Source organism: Ambystoma mexicanum, chromosome 4q, assembly GCF_040938575.1.
Source record: "Ambystoma mexicanum isolate Mex_15411 chromosome 4q, UKY_AmexF1_1, whole genome shotgun sequence".
NCBI classification, from domain to species: Eukaryota; Metazoa; Chordata; class Amphibia; order Caudata; family Ambystomatidae; genus Ambystoma; species Ambystoma mexicanum.
This window is the reverse complement of record NC_090928.1, coordinates 359,696,408-359,717,407: the sequence shown is the minus strand read 5'-3', so window position 1 is coordinate 359,717,407 and position 21,000 is coordinate 359,696,408. Positions and strand designations below refer to the sequence as shown.

The 21,000-nt window shown below is 42.1% G+C and overlaps 1 non-coding gene across 1 annotated transcript; it reads right to left on the bottom strand.

The window, feature by feature from the left end:
- Positions 1-1,076: 1,076 nt before the first annotated feature.
- On the bottom strand, positions 1,077-1,267 carry LOC138468588 (U2 spliceosomal RNA). The gene has a single exon (XR_011268350.1). It is a non-coding gene; the product is annotated as a U2 spliceosomal RNA (small nuclear RNA).
- Between the last annotated feature and the right edge of the window lie 19,733 nt (positions 1,268-21,000).

Sequence of the window (21,000 nt, the reverse complement as noted above, 5' to 3'; positions counted from 1 at the left end):
GGATCGACAACACTGGCTAGATTCTAGAGATTTTTTAAATCGCCTATCCTCAGGGCACAAAACCTTCCTGTCTTTAGAACCATATAAACTTCTCAAAACCTTGCCAGCTTCTCCTCTTCATCCTCTAATTCATCTGCCGTGTCCCACTCTTCCTCCTGCAACTCCCTGGTTGTATCCCCATCTGACCTCACTGTCCCGTAGTCTACACTCCCTGCCTCTCATTCATCACACTTCCCCTTCTCCTTCTCAATGTGAACATCCTTGATCACGGTATTATCTAATCTAAACAAAATGTCTACTGCCCTCTATTTGTCTAAACCACACCCTGATTTACCTCCTTCTTCTCTGAGGGCCCTTAACCACACCAGTTCCCTTTGTGCTTCCTTTAATGCCTCTAATAACTCCTTCTGTGGTTTCCTAGCCATCGGTATGGCAGTGTTAGTATTTGTGTGGTATCGGGGTGGTAACACAGATGGGGTGGTGCTGTGGCTGACGGAGGAACATACGTTGAATTGGTATATCTGGTGGTGGGAAGGGTCGGGTAGCATCCGACTGGGGGTGGAGGTAACCTTTTTTCCTCAGATACTGCTGCTTTAACTACACATTTGGGGTTGGGCCGTTGTGACACTGGGATTTACGCTCATCATTGTCCTCTACGCCCTCCACCATTTTCTCCTTTCAAGCTTTTTACCTTCATATTTAGCAGCCACAACTATGTACATGTGTTCCAGAATGCCTCTATTGACCGTACCCTGCTCTGGCCAAGAGCGGAAGATCCCCCCCTTGAGTCTCCGCCACCCACTGCTTATGATATTTCTCATTTTTATCCTTATACAACGGCAATGCACTACACAAGTACTCTAACAGTGTAGCTACCCCATATAAAAAGTTTTATATACAAAATGTCACCCCATATATAAAATATAGTCTGTCCTAAGCGTTCCTACCAGTCATTCGCTCCCTGACCCTCAAGAACAAAAGTTCCTGATGCCTAAAGAAGAAATGAGAACAACAATTCATTTTAATGGCCTGACAAACCTTAATATAGCGCACAGCAGGCTGCTAGAATGTTCTTTTTTTTGTGCACCATTTCTGGAGGTTCTGCAATACCAGGTTGATGCGTGGAGTGGACAGAGCAGGCGCCCATTCTATCTCCCTGTTCCAAAAATCAATTTAATGTATGGTCCCCAGACAGAGGACATATCAGATATTAAACTGATAAGAACAGATACTACACTTGATCTTAGCCAAAAGTCAGAGAAGAGATAGTCTGCTAGAAATTGAAACGACTTGGCTGATTAATGGTACTTGGTTAGGTTTTGGGAATTGGCTGACAGAGCTTGAGCTATTAGGGAGTGCAATTAATGAAAGCTTGAGGGTACCAGACCGTAAAGTTAACCAAATAATACATATTTATAGTGAGTGTATTGGTAAAATAAGGGATGACGTGACTATTCGTTATTCTGAACCAAAAAAATGTAATAATGCCAATTAAACTGACCACATAAGTATACATATAAACAAGAAATACGGGAGGCTAAAAGATGGTTGAGGCAGGAACATAGGAGCATAATGAACTACCATAATAAAGAACCATCTTATGCTGGTCAAATTAGAGAGGTAAAAAGGGCATATTCAAGATGATTGAAGACCTTTAGAAAATGGCATATTCTGCTATCGACAATTAGAGAAAATAATACCCAAAGCGTTTGGCAGTTAGTGAGACAATCAGTGGGATTACAGATATCATTGGCTGGTGTATCTAAAGAAGACTGGGAAAGTGTGTATTAAGTCCAACATTGGTGGTCATGGATGAACAGAATCGTCTGGGGAATGTTTTGATGAAAAGTGTTGTTCAATGTTCTCCCTAAAGAGTTAAAAAAAATAATTACAGCTCTTAGAAATTCCCAGGCCCCAGGTCCCAATGGAATTTGCAATGCCCTAATGAAACTCAACCCGAGTTGTTGGGCAAGGATGCTATATGTTTTGTTTAAAGCCATTAGTTAGATTGGCAATATATCTAGTACTTGGAAGGAGAGCATTATAACACTAATGCATAAAAAGGGGAGTAAAAGAGAGGCTAAAAATGACCAAATTCTTGCCATGTTGATGGCTCCAGCTAGAATACTCAGCAGAGTTTTACTAATCGAATTGGAAAAGGGGGCCACTGAATCAAAACGAGTACCTATGTATGAACTAGCTTTCAAAGGGGAGCTGGCACTATAAATAATATTATGATTCTGGTCAGTACCACTGAATATTCTTGGTTCACTAGAGGTCAGAACCTCTTTGCAGCATTCATAGACTTCAGTGCGACCTTTGCTAGTGTAAAATGAAACATCTTGTGGCAGAAGTTAGTTAAATGGGGAATTCCATTAGTGTTGTTGGAAATTATGAGACTTAATCATGAAGGAGCTACAACCAAATATATTTAAACTCAAATTAGCCGAAAGTAGGTCTGTGCTTTGTCTCCTATTTCATTTAATGTGTATATGCCTGATATTTCGAATCAACTAATTTCAGACTCTGCTACGTCAGACACATTGGGCAAGGAACGGATACAGTGGCTTGGTTATGGTGATGATGTAGTCCCAGTACCACCAAGGGTGTCCAGAGTGCTTTAAATAAACTTAGTAATTATGTTCAAAGTTGCAGAATTAGTATTAACCAAGGCTAGGTTTTTCACTTCTAAAAAACAAGTTGTGATTTAAAATTGAATATTGGAGATAATTCCATAGAACCAGTGACTACATATGTATGCTTGTATGTAGCGATTGATCATAAACTCACTTGGGATGAACACATACACATTTTTGGGACAAGTTAACCAATGTTTAACTGAATTATGAACTTTGCAAGAAATGATGCTGGTTATTCTTTAACAGCAATGATAACATTGTATAGAACAAAAATAAGACATATGATGCTATATGGTGCTGAAATGTAGGCCCATAAACACACGCGGAAGTTGAAATATATGGAAATCGCTGTATGAAAACTGTTTTAAAAATAAGACGGAATACCCCCAGAGAATATGTATTGTTAGAATTTAGTATGGATCTACGTGAAATGTTGACATGAAAAAAGAACGCAGTGGAAAAGTGCAAAGTGTAATGTTGAGTGACGCATTTTTATATTGGAACACGTTATGATGAACGATTTGCTGACATTGCTTACACTGATGACAGTTTAGTAAATACAAAAATGTAATGCAATACATGTACTTGAATTTTATAAAGCGTTGCTTGAAATGGTTTCAGTATCTGAAATCTTGCGACAGATCGCGCGAGAACAGGTCTCGGGAAGTAGGAAACACAGAAATGAAAAGACCATGGAAGTTTGTGTGCAACACGAAATGAATGATCAGCAGCTTCAACATGAGTCAGAGAGACAGGTGAGATCAGCAAATGTAAAGATAAGTAAAAGTAAGAAATATATAATTAGGCTGGTTTACAGCAATGAACATCGACATATACAATGCAGAAGTATAAGTGCGCCTGAAAAATAAAGCAATTACTATAACTGCACAAGACTTCAGAAATGAGTGAAAGAACGCATGAATATAAATGATAAAGCAGTTAGTCAGTTAACAACCACCTGAAATATGTGGGTGAGCACACGTACATGATGTTTAAAGCAGTTTCCATAACTGCAATGGACAATCGAAATGGTCCGTTTCCATGACTGCACATAATTATCAAATTGTTCGAGCAAACAGAAAATAATGTCATGTATGTTTGACATTTTGGGATATACAGGTTTTTAGTGCTGGCAAAAGTCAAACAAATAAGCCATAGCAATCTTTATTTTGACATTTTCGGATGTGTCCCCTAATACATTTTTGAGATTAATTTAATTTTGGAAAGAATCCTGGGATTGTCTTGTACCACATGGCGCTGCTCCCTGAACAAAATATTTGACACTTGGTTTAGTGTCACTTGGTTTAAGTGGCTAAAGATTGAGCCAATAGGGATCTCAATAAATGAATTCACATTTGCTACAAAAAAACAATTTCGGAGTTAGAGTACAAAGTTTCACTGAGTTAGCTTCTAAACAATTTAGCCAAGAATACATTACTGAATATTGTAATTATTATGGACATCGGAATTATTTGAAAGACTATCCTCATAATTGCATTATTAGAAACTATATTGTTAAAAAAATGTAGTATGTGAATGTCCTTTGAGGTAATAGGAGGCCAGATTGGTGGGTGTAGAAGTAATTGATATTGTAGTGAATTGGTAGTAGAAACTACCAAACATTTATTGTTGGAATGTAAAGGCCTAAGTGGATTAAGAAGATACACTTTTTTAGCTTGTGGATATGATTTTAGTAAGGATTTCATATCTACCTGGTCAGCATTTTATGAAGGGAAGGATGTGGTTTACTAATAAACGATTATTTCCAACTAGCCTTTGCTGGCGTAAATTACGCAATTCGAGCAGATCTAAAAGTCAATATCGATCAGTAATTCCTAGGGTCATGTTTGTCCCCCTTCTTAAATATGGGAATTACCACTGATTGCTTTCAGGAAGTGGGTGTAGGTCCCTTTGGCTTATTAATGGTAATTAAAAAGGCTAAACGTATAGGAAACTGTCTTCTTTTGAATTTAAAAGGCATATTTGTATCAGATGGATTGAGAGGCATGCACAATATAGACGCTATAAGAACAGTACCTAAGTTCCACTGATTGCACACGCTTCTATGATGTGTCTTTGTAGACGTGTGATTGTCAATCCTGTTCCATTGCAGAGTCCTTGTGATGGCATAAGATTGTGTAGTAGCATAACTACATTACCTACTTTCAGTTTTAACTCATGAGGAGGCATTCGTCCTACAGCGTTTCGTTCTTTAGAGAATTCAAGGTTGAGCTGGTAATTAACTGTTCATTGACACTGGAACTGCTGTGCCATGTTTGAAAAGAAGTGATGGTGGAAAGAAGTAACTTGAAATTGTTGCAAATGTTTGCAATAGTGGAAGTTGAAGGTGACCATGAAGAACTGTACTCATTCTGTTTGTTAAAATTGTTGCTGTAGTTGAAGTGGAAGGGTACACAGAGGTGCACTTTGCCATTTGGACAGCAGAGGGCAATCTAACACTAATGAATTAAATCAGCTGAGTACAGAAACATACCTAAGTGTTTTATATATAGAGATTTTATGGTTTGTGCAAAAAGCCTTAACAGGCTATACTGTACTATTGTTAAATAAAATAAAATAATTATGGAGCACATTCCAAGCATTCTGATGACTGATGGGAGGCCCATGATATAATCCATATGATCATGTGATCTAAATCACACCCCAAATCACCAGATCATTCAGGTCTCCTGTTCACAGTATACTGTAAAGTATATGTAGATTCCAAAATGTGCATCATCAAGAATATGTCTTCTGGCTCTGAGCCCTCTGATAAATGGTACAATGTTTTCCTATTTTGTTTGTGTAACCGTGTCATGGTACATTTACCAATGGTTAACAAACACCTTCATGCTTCCGTAGCCTTTCATGCGTATGATTCACAATGCAAGAAATATAAGCCTTTGGCATTTCAACTGACATCCTGCATCTGTGTGACTTTGTGGTCCAGTCTTTTCAAATTTTACTCTGATTATGTGTTTTTGGTGCTCAAAAGGCTGAGGTTTTCAAATATATTTGTAGTGTGAGTTATAATGAAGAATATATATTTGAATCTTCTGCTTTATCTAGACTATGGACCTCATTACACGGACGGCGGTGGACCAAGGTGCTGTTAGCACCTTGGTCCATGCCGGTAAAATACCGGCACCGCCTTGGAGGAAAGGGGAATCACTGCCCTATTCCAAGGTTGGTGGGGCGGTAATTCCCCCTTCCCCCATTGCCCTTCCCCATTCCCATTTTTGCCCCATAGGGCATAATGGGAATGGGGAAGGTGCTAATTACGGCACCGCAAATTGCGGTACCGTAATTAGCTCCCTGGTCCCTTTGCGGGTTGGTTTTTAACGCCTGCAAAAAGCAGGCGTTAAAGTCTCCAACCCGCAAAGGGACCTCGTAGTAAGGCGGTAAGGGTTAACGGTCACCGGTACCATTAACGGTGACCGTTAACCCTTACCGCCATCCGTGTAATGAGGCCCTATATCTTGATTGACTATATCTGTATTGATTGAAAAAAGTAAACTCCAGATATTCAAGTAAAACCTTCTCAAATTTACAATTCTCCAACTTCTGAACATGAAAGAATCTCCACACAACCTGTATCAAGTAATTCTATACTAACAAAATAAGCAGAAAGCGTTGCAATCTCATCTAAATAGATTATTGCAAACTATGTCAGAAAAAGTAGAGTTACTGTAAAGATTCTTAAAATGTATTGTGGGCTTCTTGCCCCCTCCCTCTTCCTCCTTTTCCTCTATGCCTGTAATTATGCTGCTGTCAATTCATATTATTAGCTGAATACTATATATTGTTATTGAGATATGGTTATGCTTGTTGGACCTAGAGGAGTACAGCCATTTTTAGAACTGGCTGAAATCAGAGCTGTTGTATTAGAAAACGAAAAACAATCAACAAGAAAAGGACTCTGGCAAACCAAGAAGCAGACACATGATGGTAGCAGAAGGTGCACCAGTTTTCCTTGGTTGTTTAGTATATCACCGTACCTAAAAGAGTCTCTGTGCAAATGTACAAATCAGAACAGTTGAAGAAAGCATTCCCCTTTCCAGTGGCTGGATACCCCTTCTTGCTTTCTCTAAATGGGACAGCTCCATGACAATGTTCCTTCCCTCACCTCTAAGTCCTCAATCAATGACAGTGTGCAAGAGTTTGCAAATGGCAAGGTATGGACGGCTTGCAGATGTGTTGGGAAGGAGGCAGCCCTGAACCCACCTCCCGGGTGCTTTAGAGTGAGGCATGATAGATGTGAAGCACTGTGATGGGCCATGGGGGATGGGCGACGGTGAAATCAATATAATCAAATATAATCAATCCACATAGTGTAACGCAGATGTGAGCAACATTACTATTTTGCGTAGATGTTAGTAAACCTAGGTAGAAGGTAAGACTGGCACAGCAAATGCATCATCGCATGCATTAGGCCCAAATTGCGAGACAAGGGGATTCTCAAGCCATTCCAGAGCTCCCATGAGGACAACCAGGCCATTGGTTTCAGCACAATCCGTCCGTCTTCCATCACTTGGGTGCTGCAGTGATCATCTTCTTCTCATGTCAAAGGTCAAAGAACAAATTAACTACACTTCTGAAATAATGCTGTTTTGTCTCAATACTGTGCACCTGGCAGACCTCAAAACGAGCAGAAAGGAGGTTCTGGGACACTTTAACCTTCACACACACATTTCACTCACTCACCTCCATGTTATCCAGCTCCAAGGTCTCCACCCTCATTTTGAACTATATTGTATCGCTCCAAGCACCTCGCAATACAAATCACACAATTGTTGCTTCTACGATATCCCCTGTTCGTCCTCTCTGAACATATCAAGACTTGTTACTTTGGGGTTGGTGTCCTGTTGCCATGGAATTCGGGGATCTTACCTTTTAGTCAGTTATATGGGCTATAACTCGTGGTCACCCGGGAATAGACCGGGTCGTGCTTTGGCCAGTGTGAGATAACATGCACACCAGTCACTTGGATCTGATCACGCCATTGAAGGGCACATTCCTCCTGGGTAAAAAACACATCTTTGAAACACTGTTAGAACAATGAATAGGCGCTGTGGCGGTTGGGGGCGTGGGCGTTCCTCATGGGAGCTCGGTTGTGGCTGGGGATTTCTCTTGTCTCGCGATTTTGGGCCTAGTGCATGCAATGCCACATTTACCGCGCAGGCGTTCCCTTCTACCTATGGTTACTTATATCTACACAAAATAGCAATGCTGCCTGCACCTTATACTGTACTATGTATATCACAGCACCCTGATGCCCCCGGGCTGTGTGAGCACTTTAAAAATGCAAAAAAATAAATGTAGTCAAACTATATTTGGTTATGCTGAAGTGGGGTCCTGTTAAACAGGAAGCCGTGCCTCTCACCATCCCTCTTCCCCCCTGGCCGATCATAGTGCTTCGGATGCATCCTGCCTCACTCTAAACTTGCTACGGAAGTGGGAAAGTGATGCCCCATCCCAACAGAAGCAACACTTGAAAACTCTTTTACAACCTTAAAAAGCTCATGAGCCACAAAGGATAGAATGTGATGGGTATAGTACTGTGATTTGGCAGCCTTAATTGCTTCCTGGTAATGAACCACTGAAAGTTTGTATTCATTGCTAACATTTTCATCCTATTCAAGCTGCCATTTGCGCTCACAGTGTCGGCAGTCTTGCTTAGTAGCCTGGAGCTTTCAGTTCAACCAGGGCACTAACGGCTTGGCACGAATGCCGCCAGGCTTTAAAGGGTGCAAATGTATTTGCAGCATTTTCATGGTTACAAGGAGGGCATGACAAGGTTCTAGATAGACCTAAGCTGATTGGTAACCAGAAAGTTCGCTACAGAGGCAGGAGAAACATGATCCCAGTGCTGTCTCTCAGAGGAGATTTTGTAGAAAGACTGAGAGCTCGTAAAATCAATAGTAAATGGGAAAATAAAATGATCAGACTAGAGGACTGGGATGGGGTGAAAAGCCACCACATGAGTTTTTAAAAAAAATGTAATATAACACATTTCACCCCTTTGTGTGTGGGGAGATTGTCCATGACTCCAAATCCATGTCAGCTAGTAGGCAGATCAATGTTTTTGCATGAGTATCAGTAGGATTATTAGGTCTAACATTAACATCACCCATTAAAATCAGGTCAGGTTAGTTCATCATCATGTTAGCAACTAATTGTGTGGATTTATGTGCAAAAGTAACCAGTGACACTGCAGGAGGTCTATAAACTAATACAGTGTAGGTAGAAATTTGCAGTGTACTTTGCAGTCTAATTAGGTAGAGTTCACATGGCAGGTTGTGGATAAATACAACTGGAGTGCAGTTTAAACATGCACTGCATATCAATGTCATTCCACCCCCAACTGTTAAAGATACTCTATCAAAGCAAAGAATACTATAGTTAGGTGGTAGCATATGTAAAATATCAGGTTCAGAGTGGGAGAAAACCAAGTTTCGTTCATACATAACATATCGGGCACAAAGTTCTCCAACAAGGTAAACATCTCCCGATGATGTGCCCCTGCTGACGGTAATTCAAATGGATGGTCCACAAACCCTTCTTATAGACTGGGATAAAGATTGCACTGCACCAAGATTTCGGGATGGCTCTAGAATTGCAAACCTTGGTAAGTAGTATCTTCAAAATACAAGCACATATTTCTGGGTTCTTCTTTAAAACCATTAGGGTCCAGGGCTTTGGACCATTTTAACTTTCCAATCGCCACAACAATGTAATCTCGATCCCAGTCTAATTCCAGATGGACACTGAATGTGACTACTTTTCCAGTTAAAACATCATCATTTGTATAGGTATTCCAAATGTGATCTAGTCAACATGCTTCACCAATTGGATTCAGCATCTGTACATCCTTTTAGCACTTAGGAGCTCTTAGGGCCTGCCAGATATAGGTGGAGGTGCCAGTTTTCAAAATCTTAAACATAAGTTGCCATTCTCTTTTCTTTTCCGGGGCTGCTGTGAACAGCAGGTCTGGAAGGCAGAATTGGAGTGTGGTGGTCTGGAAAGGGTGCTGTTAAGGTGCAACCGGCATCCTTATTTCCAGACCGCCAAACTTGGAATGAGGTCCATTGTCTGTTCATTTCATCTCGATTCCAGGCTATTATGTGGTTCCCCCAGTAAATGCTAAAGGTAAAGTTTTTGATAAAGCTATATGGTACGTTAAGAGATGGAAATGTAGCAATCTTCATGAAGCTGTTAGCAGTCCTTTGAATAAGATCCAAATGGGCACCCTGGTTTCCAAGATCAAACAGAGATATAGAAATTGGGTGAGGTGGTGGAATCGCTGTTACAAGAAAAGACAATGGCAATTTATGTTTAAGATTTTGAAAACTGGCACCTCCACCTATATCTGGCAGGCCCTAAGAGCTCCTAAGTGCTAAAAGGATGTACAGATGCTGAATCCAATTGGTGAAGCATGTTGTCTATAGCCAGGAGTGAGAGGAAGAGTTTCTTAATCCAAAAATGGACATTTCTCCCTAGACCTTTCATCAATAATCTGTGTTATTTGTCATGCTCAAGTTAAAAAACAACATTGCCCATGTATTTTCATAACTGATACCTCCACAGTTCACTGTGCTGCTCTAATGAAAGCCTTGGAAAAGGAATATGCAATTGTGAACCTTTCTGAGACAGTGGTTCTGGATACCCTGCCACAACAATCTACATCTTCCACAATGCAGTGTATCAGCCCTGAGTGCCTGGTACCTGACTCAGAACCATTATGCATCTTAAAAGAAATGGAACATTGTGGTGTGTCCTCTTTATAGTCAGTTTGACAGACTGCATTCTTCCACGTGTACCTTTGTATCACACACACACACATATATTCAAGGGAACCTCAGGTTGTTTGCAATGAATGTTAGGAAAATTGGCGAGGTATTTTAAGGTGATTTGAGAAACCTGAGATTAAACAAAACCAGCCCAATTTGAAGGGAACTTTAGGGAACTCATAACATTAGTGGGTTTCATGAATGCCCAAACTCACTAGCTAGGATTGTTTTCATCATAGCTTGCTGGGCACCTCCACGTAAATTTGCCCAAAGAGCTCCCCCACCCTTATTGACAAAAATATTATTTATTGAAGACTCTCAAAAATACATAGGGATGCAAAGCTACAGATAAAACACTATTACATGTCTAATACCATAGACTCTTCTGGCTAGATGCGGGCGGAATTTTAACAATGTCTGGCATCAGGATGTCCCTAAAATAAGACTATTTTTAGGCCTGTTTTACAAAATCATTTTACAATTGTGCTTCCCCATTGAAAAACGCTTTGGATAGCAGGCCCTTTGGTAGCTGCCAGATGTAGCTATTACATTGTTACTTGTTCTTCTCTTCCATGTTTGACCCCAGAATATTCTTTGCTGCAAAACATAAACAAAGAGAATATTTTTGTTGTCATTTTCAAAATGAAAGGTGCCATATAAGTACACTCTTCTGGTTAAATATTGATCACAAGCATTCACACTTTGCACAATACAAATATGTTCTGGGCCACATTTGACCACCCATTAGATGTCGGTTGATGGTGCATGTTTGGTGTGGAGGCAGATAGGCAGATCTGACTTTCCTACAGGCAAGTAAAAAGCATAGATTTGGAATCTAAGATAAGGTAAAAGGTCTAACTTTAAACACATGAAGTAGTAAACAGAGTCCAAATTTGACTTGCAATAGAGGTAAAAGAGACATAGATTTATACAACAGCAGCAATTACAAAACCCACAGGTAAGACTACAAAAATAAATGCGGATGGCCTAGCATTTTTGCACAACCAGTGGTGTCAGAGCCTACAGATTTATTTTACTAAATGAGGGTAAAAAAGCCTAACAATAAACATATCAGGCAATTTGCCCAGTACAACACAGATAGCTGTTGCAGGCCTTATTACGTGTTTCAGGCTGAGGTAGTCAAGTGAAAGCTAATGCCGAGTGTGGCAGAAAAGCAACGAAAACACTTAGGAAAAAAGGAAAGTAGTGACGTGTGGAGGCACGATAATAGCTAGTTAGTGCAGACCAGTATGCCCGCAGAAGTGAAGTCATTTAAACCAAGAAGACAAGGATAAAAGTCGGTAGCCGTGTAACTTGTAGAATGATAGGAAGTTTACATTGTAGAAGTTAAGAGTCATAAAGCAGTGTGACTTGTGGAAAGTTAGTGTTGCAGTGCAGGACAGTTAAGATCAGTAAGAAGCACCGTAGATGTTGCGGGGAGCGAGGTAAGGCGCCAGGCTGCCGAGAGGTGAAAAAACTCGGATGTGCGCAAGTTGGGAATCTAGGCTGAGGGAACGTACACACTGCAGCTTCAGCGAAGGAGGAAGAGCAGATAAGCACAACTGCTATGCAAGGGACTTGTATCCAGGAGGGACGATGAAGAGGACACCTCCAAGTGCAGGGAGGGGGTTGCGCTTTACCAGAGAACCCAGCGGGAATTGCCAGGGGTTCTTATGACCACCCCCAGGCTGCATGGAGGGATGGGAGTAGGAAGGGGCGCTTACCAGCAATCACAGTGTGCAGGGCCGATGGGAGGCATATGGTCGCTCTGGGAACAGCGGGCAGGGTATAGGGCCCTACCAGGCCCAGACTGGCCCAGACCGAGCTTGAAGTCAACCTTTTAGGTGGCCCTTTGAAGGGGCCAGTGTCACTTGCCAACTCCCGGGCCAAGGGTGGAGGTAAGGGGGGACACAGCCAATCAGGCGTCCCTTCTGCTGTAGAGTAAATGGTCGGTCAGCTCCTTACAAGGCGGCAGCCATGATGTAAGAGGCCTGCCGCCACAGGTAGATTGCAGCTCCACACAGCATGGACATGGGCTCAGGAGCAGATGTTTCAGCCCACTGCACCAATGAAGAAAGAGGTCCAGACAGGGTTTGAAGTCACCCTTTTAAGTGGCCTGCCGCTCCCGGGCCAAGGGCGGAGATAAGGTGGACACAGCCAATCAGGTGTCCCTCCGTTGTTTTCCTCCCTGAGGTATGTGTGACCCACTTAGATGTGTTACAGCTGCTGGGGCATGTAGTGCATGTCTCTGCATGGTGACAGTGTGCCAGGTGTTTGAGTGTCTGTATAGTTGCAGCCCCATGATTGTTTGATTGGATATGCGTGTGGGTGATGTTGCAGTGCATGTAGTAGTTGTGTCCCCTGTATCCATGTTACATGGAATGATATGCATGTTGGCAGTGCACACGTGGAACATGTGGTGTGGTAGTATGCTAACTTTGTGGTAGGTGAGGCTTTCATGTCGCTGAGGTGTATTTGTTTTCTTGGGGATCTGGAATGCATGTGCCAGTGGTGGTGTCATCTACCGTGTGGTTTGCCAACATATGTGTGTTCTGTGGACATGTGCGTCCAGGTCCGTGTGGTGTGTGCGCTGTGTCATGTCCTCCATGCAGTCATCCGCTGTGGAGGACTGGCAAAGGGTATACATCATGGCCTGTGTGATTCCATATTGCATTCCCTTTCGGTCAGTTGTATTGGTTGTTCATGTGGCAGTCTAGGACGAGGATGTGGGTGGGTGAGCAAAGGTGATGTGTTTACCTCAGAAGATTGTTCCTATCACTGTGTCTTGTAGGGCAGTGCACACCTCCTCTGGGATTAGGGTCTTCTCTTCCCTGGGTGTCAATCGCAACCCAGGGCATGGTGGTTCTCCTCTGGAAGCGTGGGCCATGCTGAAAAGGGTGTAGTTTAGTTTGACCCTCTGCTTTTCATCCAACCACTACATTTTGATTTCGCCCAAGGTGTATTGCTCGATTCCCAGGGTGTTGATTTCATTAGTGAGCCTGAGGCAGTATATTTGCTGCTGGCTCGCCATGGTGCTGTGTCCGAGCATCCGGTGCATTTGGGTCTGGTGAGTGTGGATGAACTCCACCATTAGGATCACCTCCCCTGCAGTGAAGTTCATCTTGAGCCATACCACCTTTGCAGCTTTCATCTTGCTATAAACCACAAGCAGTGGGAACACATGCTTACGGGTATTTATAGTTAGTTAAGGGTCTAAGTGTAGGTGTTGGAACGTGATTGGGATGTGTGAGACATTCGGTTTTGTGGTTGTGTCCATGTGTACTGCATTGCTTGGGTATGCATTTTCCTATAGTGCAGATTGATTGATGATAGTGGAGGTATGTGTTCTTGATGGCGTCACGTGTGTAGTGGGCTTGCTGTATGTGTTCAGTATATTTGTGTCTTGGTATGTGTTGGTATGAGTCTTTGTTGCTGTGTGAAATGTTTCTCCTGTGAGTGCTGTGTCTATCTTTGATTGTGTTGACTATGTTGACATTGTCCGATCGGTTCTCGTATACATGTGACATCTGGCATATGTTCCACCATTCTGTGATGTAATGCCAGGATGTCTGGCATGTAATTTGCATGTGTCAGTGGTGTGCTTTCTGCCTTCTTTTTCCAGTGAATTGTAGGCGTGTTTGTGCGTGTGTGTATGTTTTTGGTGTCGGTGGGCGTGTCCGTGCACTGGGGTGTTGGTCAGTGGGAGTGGACGTGCATTTGGGGGTGTGTTGGTGGGTGTGTCTGTGCATGCTGGACGTGTTGCGGGGGATATTGTGTCTCAGTGAGTATGATGCCCCAAAAGGTGTATGTTTGAACGTATTTACTAAGCAAACGCGGATGTTGAGAGGTGTGTGAGAAGTGTAAATTGAACCATGCAGTTGATGGTATAAGTGGCACACAGTGCAGGTACTTTTGTTGATTAGTGTGGTGATGGCAGGGATGTTTGGAGGAATTGTGTGGGTGCACATATTCATAGTATTTGACTTTATTTTTCCTTGATGCATTCACTTACGCTGGTGATAGTTATGCTGACGGGAGTTAATGGGGTATTTTTGGTCATACTTTTTTTCTTAGTGAATCAGGCTTGACTTACATATGATTTTGTGCACGGTGTGAGATCCACTGAATTTCCTTGCATGACTAAATGCTTTTTCACAAAACTTACACACAAAAAGGTCATGATTAGCAAATTGGCCCTAATGTCTTCAAGTTCATTTGGGACCCCTGAAAGTACAGGTTCATGTCCTTCACCAGACCTTGGTCTCCCTCGTGCCCATCCCAGGCCAGCTGAAAAACAGTGTCTATGCCCACTGGTTCCATTCCTCACTGGCTCTGCCCCTCCTTACACATTGATCATAGGTCTGATGAATTTACTTTAACCATTTATTTTGGAGTTTAACTAACATGAATAAAAGACTTCAGTTCCCTTTTCTAATGAATCAAATTGTTCAATCAACATTTATGACACATTTAAATAATCAAATGACTTAATATAAACAGTTATAATAACATTTGGGAAAAGAAAAAAACATATCCGACATGTCCTTCAAAACACCATTAAGCCCCTATTCCCTAAACTACATTAATGATTACTGTGGGGCACTATGCAAGGACTATGCACTGAGGAAAGTGCAATTGTGCACTCTTTAAATGTTTCTGAAAAAGATCTGGACCAGTCTTCTAGATGCTATCGACCAACTGTGCCTCTATAAGATTCGGTGGCCCTGATTCATGTAACGTTTTCCTATGTGATTGCGCCATTATAAAACCTTTCCATGAATCAGGCCCTGTATGTGTTTTATGGCAACAGTCAACAAAACATCAATTCATCAGGCCTCACTCTTTCATTAACCTAGGACTCAGAGGTATGCACATATCACACATGCTGAAGAAAGGCAATACATGGAACATATGTGCTCCAATGAACTATATTCTATATTGACGACATGCGGTCCAGCCAAAGGTCTGCTTATCATGAGGCGTGCCATAGACTTGGGTGGGGGCGTAGAGAAGATAAGGTGTTTTGTGTGGGCCAAAAAAATTATTTTAAACACTAAATGAAATATTACATGGGCCCATGCTGAAGCTTATTTTTGATTCAGAAGGAGACTGAGGGTGTATACTAGTGGGACGAGTGCGTTAAAGGAGTCCAGCGTTTTTTGGTGCAATATGTAGTAGTAGATGTACAAGTTGTACTCTCTATTTCAGCAGCTCCTGTGGCACAATGGATGTGCAGAATCTGGGGAGGTTAATCAGTTGTCAATATTTCATCAGTCTTCACTATTAGCCACCCTCCAGGTTAATGTATATGTGGTGTCGATATCTTAAAAGTATATCGTGCGTCACAACTGAAAATTTAGGTGAATATCATAAACATAACATTTTGCATTACACTGATTCATTGTATGTTTATTCACTGCCTATATGCATGCGTTCTAAACAACATGACACTGGCTAACAAAGATTGATCCATAGATGATGTACCATTGTGTCTGTTTCATGTGTACCACGGTTGGGAAATGGAGAGTTATTATTGATTAAACTCCAGTTTTGACTTTTGCTAAATCTCAGAGTTTAACCCATGCCAACAGCCTTCTCCTGGCCTGCACTTACTGTGCTGCTCTTCTTCCATCATGGTCATGGATCCTGGGGTGTTCCTCAAATCCGCTGGCTCCAATGACCCATCATTTGGCAAAAGTGCATTGTCTGCTCCTTGCAACAGTTTGGAAATACACAGCACAACCCTACCTCCCTGATCTACTCACTCTGTGACCTGCCTCCTACAGGTCACCACTCCTGATTAGTACCCAGGACTACATCCCCTCACATTCACATAGCCTTTCCTGGGGTACTAATCTCTATAAACTCCTCATTGCGGGGTGAGGGAGCTATGCCACCTGTCATCAGTGCTGGGATACTGGTTAGTCATTTTATTACACTTAGGCTTTTAACGTGGTCCCGGATGATGCCAGGCAGTATAAACCCTGCTAAGGGGTTTATTGCTCAATTAGTAGTATTTGTATTCTACTAGATGTCAAATACACCACTTCAGTGTGTAGAGTAGGAAAAGTCTGGGCAATTGGATACTAATGGAAGTACATATGGGATGCGTCAGCCCTAAAGACAGGACAAATCCTCCCTGTTCTAAAGAAATCCACTCTGGAACCTAGGTAACTATCTCCCAATCACCCATCTTCCATTCCTAGGTAAAGTAATTGAGAAAGTGGTAGCCGTGCAATTGCAGCAACACATCGACACCAACAATATCCGTTAAACCTATCAATCCGGGTTCAGACCCATATGCAGTATGGAGACAGCAACCATACAGGTGATCAACGACACCCTCAACATCCTTGACGATGGCCACCACTGCCTCCTGGTACTACTCGACCTCTTGGCCGCTTTCAACACAGTAGACCACCAGGCACTCACGGACACCCTGCACCAGCGCATGGGGATCAGCAACCCTGTCTTTCGCTGGTTCAAGTCCTACCTCGCCAGCAACCAGCAGTTTGTTCAGATGGACTACTCTAAATCGCCAATGCTACCCATCACCTGTGGAGTCCCATAGAGTGCCATCCTCTCCCCAGTGATCTTCAATCTATACATGGAGCTGCTGGGAGTCCTCCTAGCCTCACACAACATCGACATCCACCAATACACCTACGACACATGCCTATACTTCACGATCGACTCCATCAAGGACATCGACAGGCTCAAAACCTGTCTCTTTCTGATCCAATCTTGGATGTCCAGTGCATACATGAAGCTCAACACCTCCAAGATTGAAGTGCTACTCCTCACTAACAGCACCAAAAACACAGAAGTACAGACCTGTATAACAACCATTAACCCTGAGGGCTTCACACCGAGCTCACCTCCTGAGCCAAGGCCCTTGGGTTGCACATCGACAAACACTTCTCCTTCAAGACACACATAAATAAGAAACATCAGACAGCTTGGTATCAGCTCTCCTTCCTGTGGAAAGCCAAGCTTTTTCTCCCTCCAGACAGCTTTAGATCCACCCTTCAAGCACTGGCCCTATTCCGACTGGATGGGGGCAATGCCCTCCTCAAAGGCTTCCTGTCGCCCTCCCTTGTCCCCCTGAGACGTGTCCTACACTCTGCTGCACGCCTCATCAAGGGTCTATGCAGATACAAACACATCACCCCGGCCCTCATCGACCTTCACTGGCTCCCTTTGCATAGTCGAATCACATTCAAGTCTTGCTGCATCATCTATAAGGAAGTCACCCTCAATTCACCCAGCTACCTCCCGGGATGTCACTTCACAAAATGCCAGGCGTAGCGGATGTAACATTGCACGACCCTTGACCTATGATAACACCACAGGATGTTATGTTATTTGATCCCACCCCCAAAGTGACATCACAGGAAGCAATGGAACCCAGCCTTTCACCCCTTGACAAAACAGGAAGTGGCATCACTATACATTGTTCCTAAGTACACTACGAAAAATGTTGTTACGAAATCACTATAATGTGATATTCTTTTCATACAAGAATGGATCACCATATGTATCATTAATATCAGTGTGTATAGGCCCATACTACCAAATCAATGTAAATGCAAGCAGATATCCAACGCCAAATGATAACGATGTGTTATTATATAGCACTTACACTTAAGCACTTTATATAGGACAAATATACATACAATATCACCCAACCTATGTTGGCACTCATTTATCAGCCTCAGAAGGATGTAAGACAACCTGCAGATCACTCACATATTACAGCAACGAGCGCTCCACCCACTCAGCTATCTTAGCGGCTATAACTATTTTACCGGCTATAGTAAAATGAGCAATTACATGTATGAAAGCAAATTACACTCTGTCGTGGATACCATTAATCTGGTAACTGATACTTAACAGCAGGCCAGTTCATCTGTAGGTCTGGTGCAAAGTTGGCCACATGTCAAGCCTGCATGGAGCTACTTTGCAGGCTTTAGAGGTTGGCAAAATAGATACCATTGGGAGGGTTCATAACTGTGTATTAAATAATTTAATACACGCACCCGGAAGTGACCCAGAAGTGAACTGTTTACTGTGAGAGCACGATGAGCAAAGTTTGTGTTGCGCGGCTCGTGGATCTTGCGGTCTTTGAAATTCAGCGACGAGAGGACGTCTTCAAAGGCAACACCTTTGTGCCTGACCAACAAGTAATTGGACTGTCTAATTGTTTAATTTCAGCATTACCCCTTTGTAGCTATTCAGCTGTAGCTGTAGCTTTCAAGCTTTCAATCATACTGTGAGCTGCTGTTTTGACCCTCCCCCCTTCTTTTTTCTCTGTTTTGTCATCCTGTCCTGCAGCCTAACTGTGATTGGAGACAGCGCATTAACACGCCTTCATCCCCGCCCACTCCCTCCTACTAAATCCGAGTGCGTAGCGCACCCGCGCGCGCACCCGGAAGTGACCCAGAAGTGAACTGTTTACTGTTCACTGTGCACAGTGAGCGGTGACGGTACGGCACGTTGTGTTATTGTAAAACCTCTGTGTTAACTAAATCCAAACATGGTGAAATTATATTCTTTGCGGACTGACATGCCGCTAAATTTCGAACCATTGCTAGACAAATTACAAGATACACATACCACCCCAAAGAGTAATAACAGTGGCCCCCTAAGTCGTGGGTCAGCAAGGAGTCGCTCTTTATCACATAGAGTGACATTAGGAAATTTTATGCTGATAATGTACCAGAATCCCATGACGAAATACCGAAAGAAAGCGAGGTGAGCTGTAAAAGTAACAATGGGGATGATAGAGACACCATGATTAGTCCAGAGAAGGTTGCACCAGAGCTTCCGGGCCCGATAGATTTATGTACACCTTCGGACTCTCTGCTTGCAGCTTTTTCTGAACAAAACCTCTTGGGTGAGTTTGCTATCCATACCGACAACAAAATCGTGGCAGAGATCATGATACATGAGGGCCCCGGTGTGCAAAATGTTTCCCCCTCTGATACTATTGTTTTGGATGTTGTTGATAACACAAACAATGCTGATGAGACAAATGGTAATGAAATGGAAACACCCCAACGTGAAAGAAAATTAGTGGATTTAGTTGTGCAAAAGGAACAACTTGGTTCAGAAGCTAGCGCAGACCATTTGTCTCAATCACCAGAAATGTTTCCAGAATGCTCTGCTGATTCTTCGGCGTTATCTATATCATTTACTCAACATACACCAAAACGTTCTAAACGTAATAAGAAGGGATTCAATTCTAACCAAAGCCCTCCTATGATGGCTTCTTCTGAACTCACATTACAAGCCATGAACACGGCGCTCTTTTCTCTTGCCAAACTGTATGAAACACTTGATGCCAGATTACTTGATCAAAATTGTTTACTAAGGGAGCTGTTGGAAAACAAAAATACCTTGTGTCAGGAACCACAACCTAAAATCTCTAATGATTTGTGTAATATTTCTAAAAAAGAGATGAAAAAAGTGCTCACAAATGAGGTCAAGCAAACGCAAACTGACTTATTCATTAACTGTACAGTCGAAGACAGAGTCAGCTCTAACTGTGTTAGTTATGAAGAAAGCAGGATCGAAACTATTGATCACCAAGAGCAGAAAGCGGCTGAAACCAAGACTACAGAAGATAAAATTGCTGGAAAAGAGAGTGAAAAAGAGCCTGTTATAGGGATTAACCCATCTGTTGTCTCCTCTATGGGCAAAAGCGAAACTTATAATATATTAAGCGTGACAAAAAAAGGGAAAAAACAAATTTCCACTATTCCAGCTGAAGGCAAGAAATCGAAGAATCTAAAATTGACGAATAATGTTAAGAATAAGAAGAAATTAAGTCTGAAGATTTTGAACAAATTGAGTTCATTGATGATCATGACAAATCTGTGGTTAAAATTTGGATGTCGTCTGCAATTGTAAAATACTCCATATGGCAAGTTGGAAATGAAATTTACCAGCTGGGGTTTTTATTAGATAATCCTACAGTCGCTGTAAAAGCTAACAGCATGGTAACATCAAATATGGCTAATATATACCCCTCAAAGCATGTGAACACATCAACGAAACATATTAATGAAAAGGTGCGAATTGCAGAAAGACAAATTGATCCAATGACAATTAAGTATTTCACAGCAGATGATAATCAACCTAAAATAATAACAACATTTGCACAAACCAAAACAGTGAACCAATGATAGCTAGCAGCCGATGGAAAAAAAAGATCTTTTCAACTTGCTTCCTGGAACACCAAAGGGCATATGCATCTTGGTTCTTCTTCTAAACATGTCCTAAGTTCCTTTGATATTGTAATGCTACAGGAAACCTGGCTGTCTACGCCTCCAGTATGGGAAAATCACATGATAATCTTTGAACCTGCTATTAAATTAGCAAGAGGGTGCCCAAAAGCTGGTCTCCTTACCGCTGTAAAATCAAACATTGGAATGAGAGCTGAGAAGTGGGCCTCATTTGGCAGTTACATGCAATTGACTCGTATCTCAAATAAAAATTATGGTATCGCCTGCGTGAATATATATTGGAATCACCTGGACATCACAGAAAAACGTTTTTTCTTAGATCTG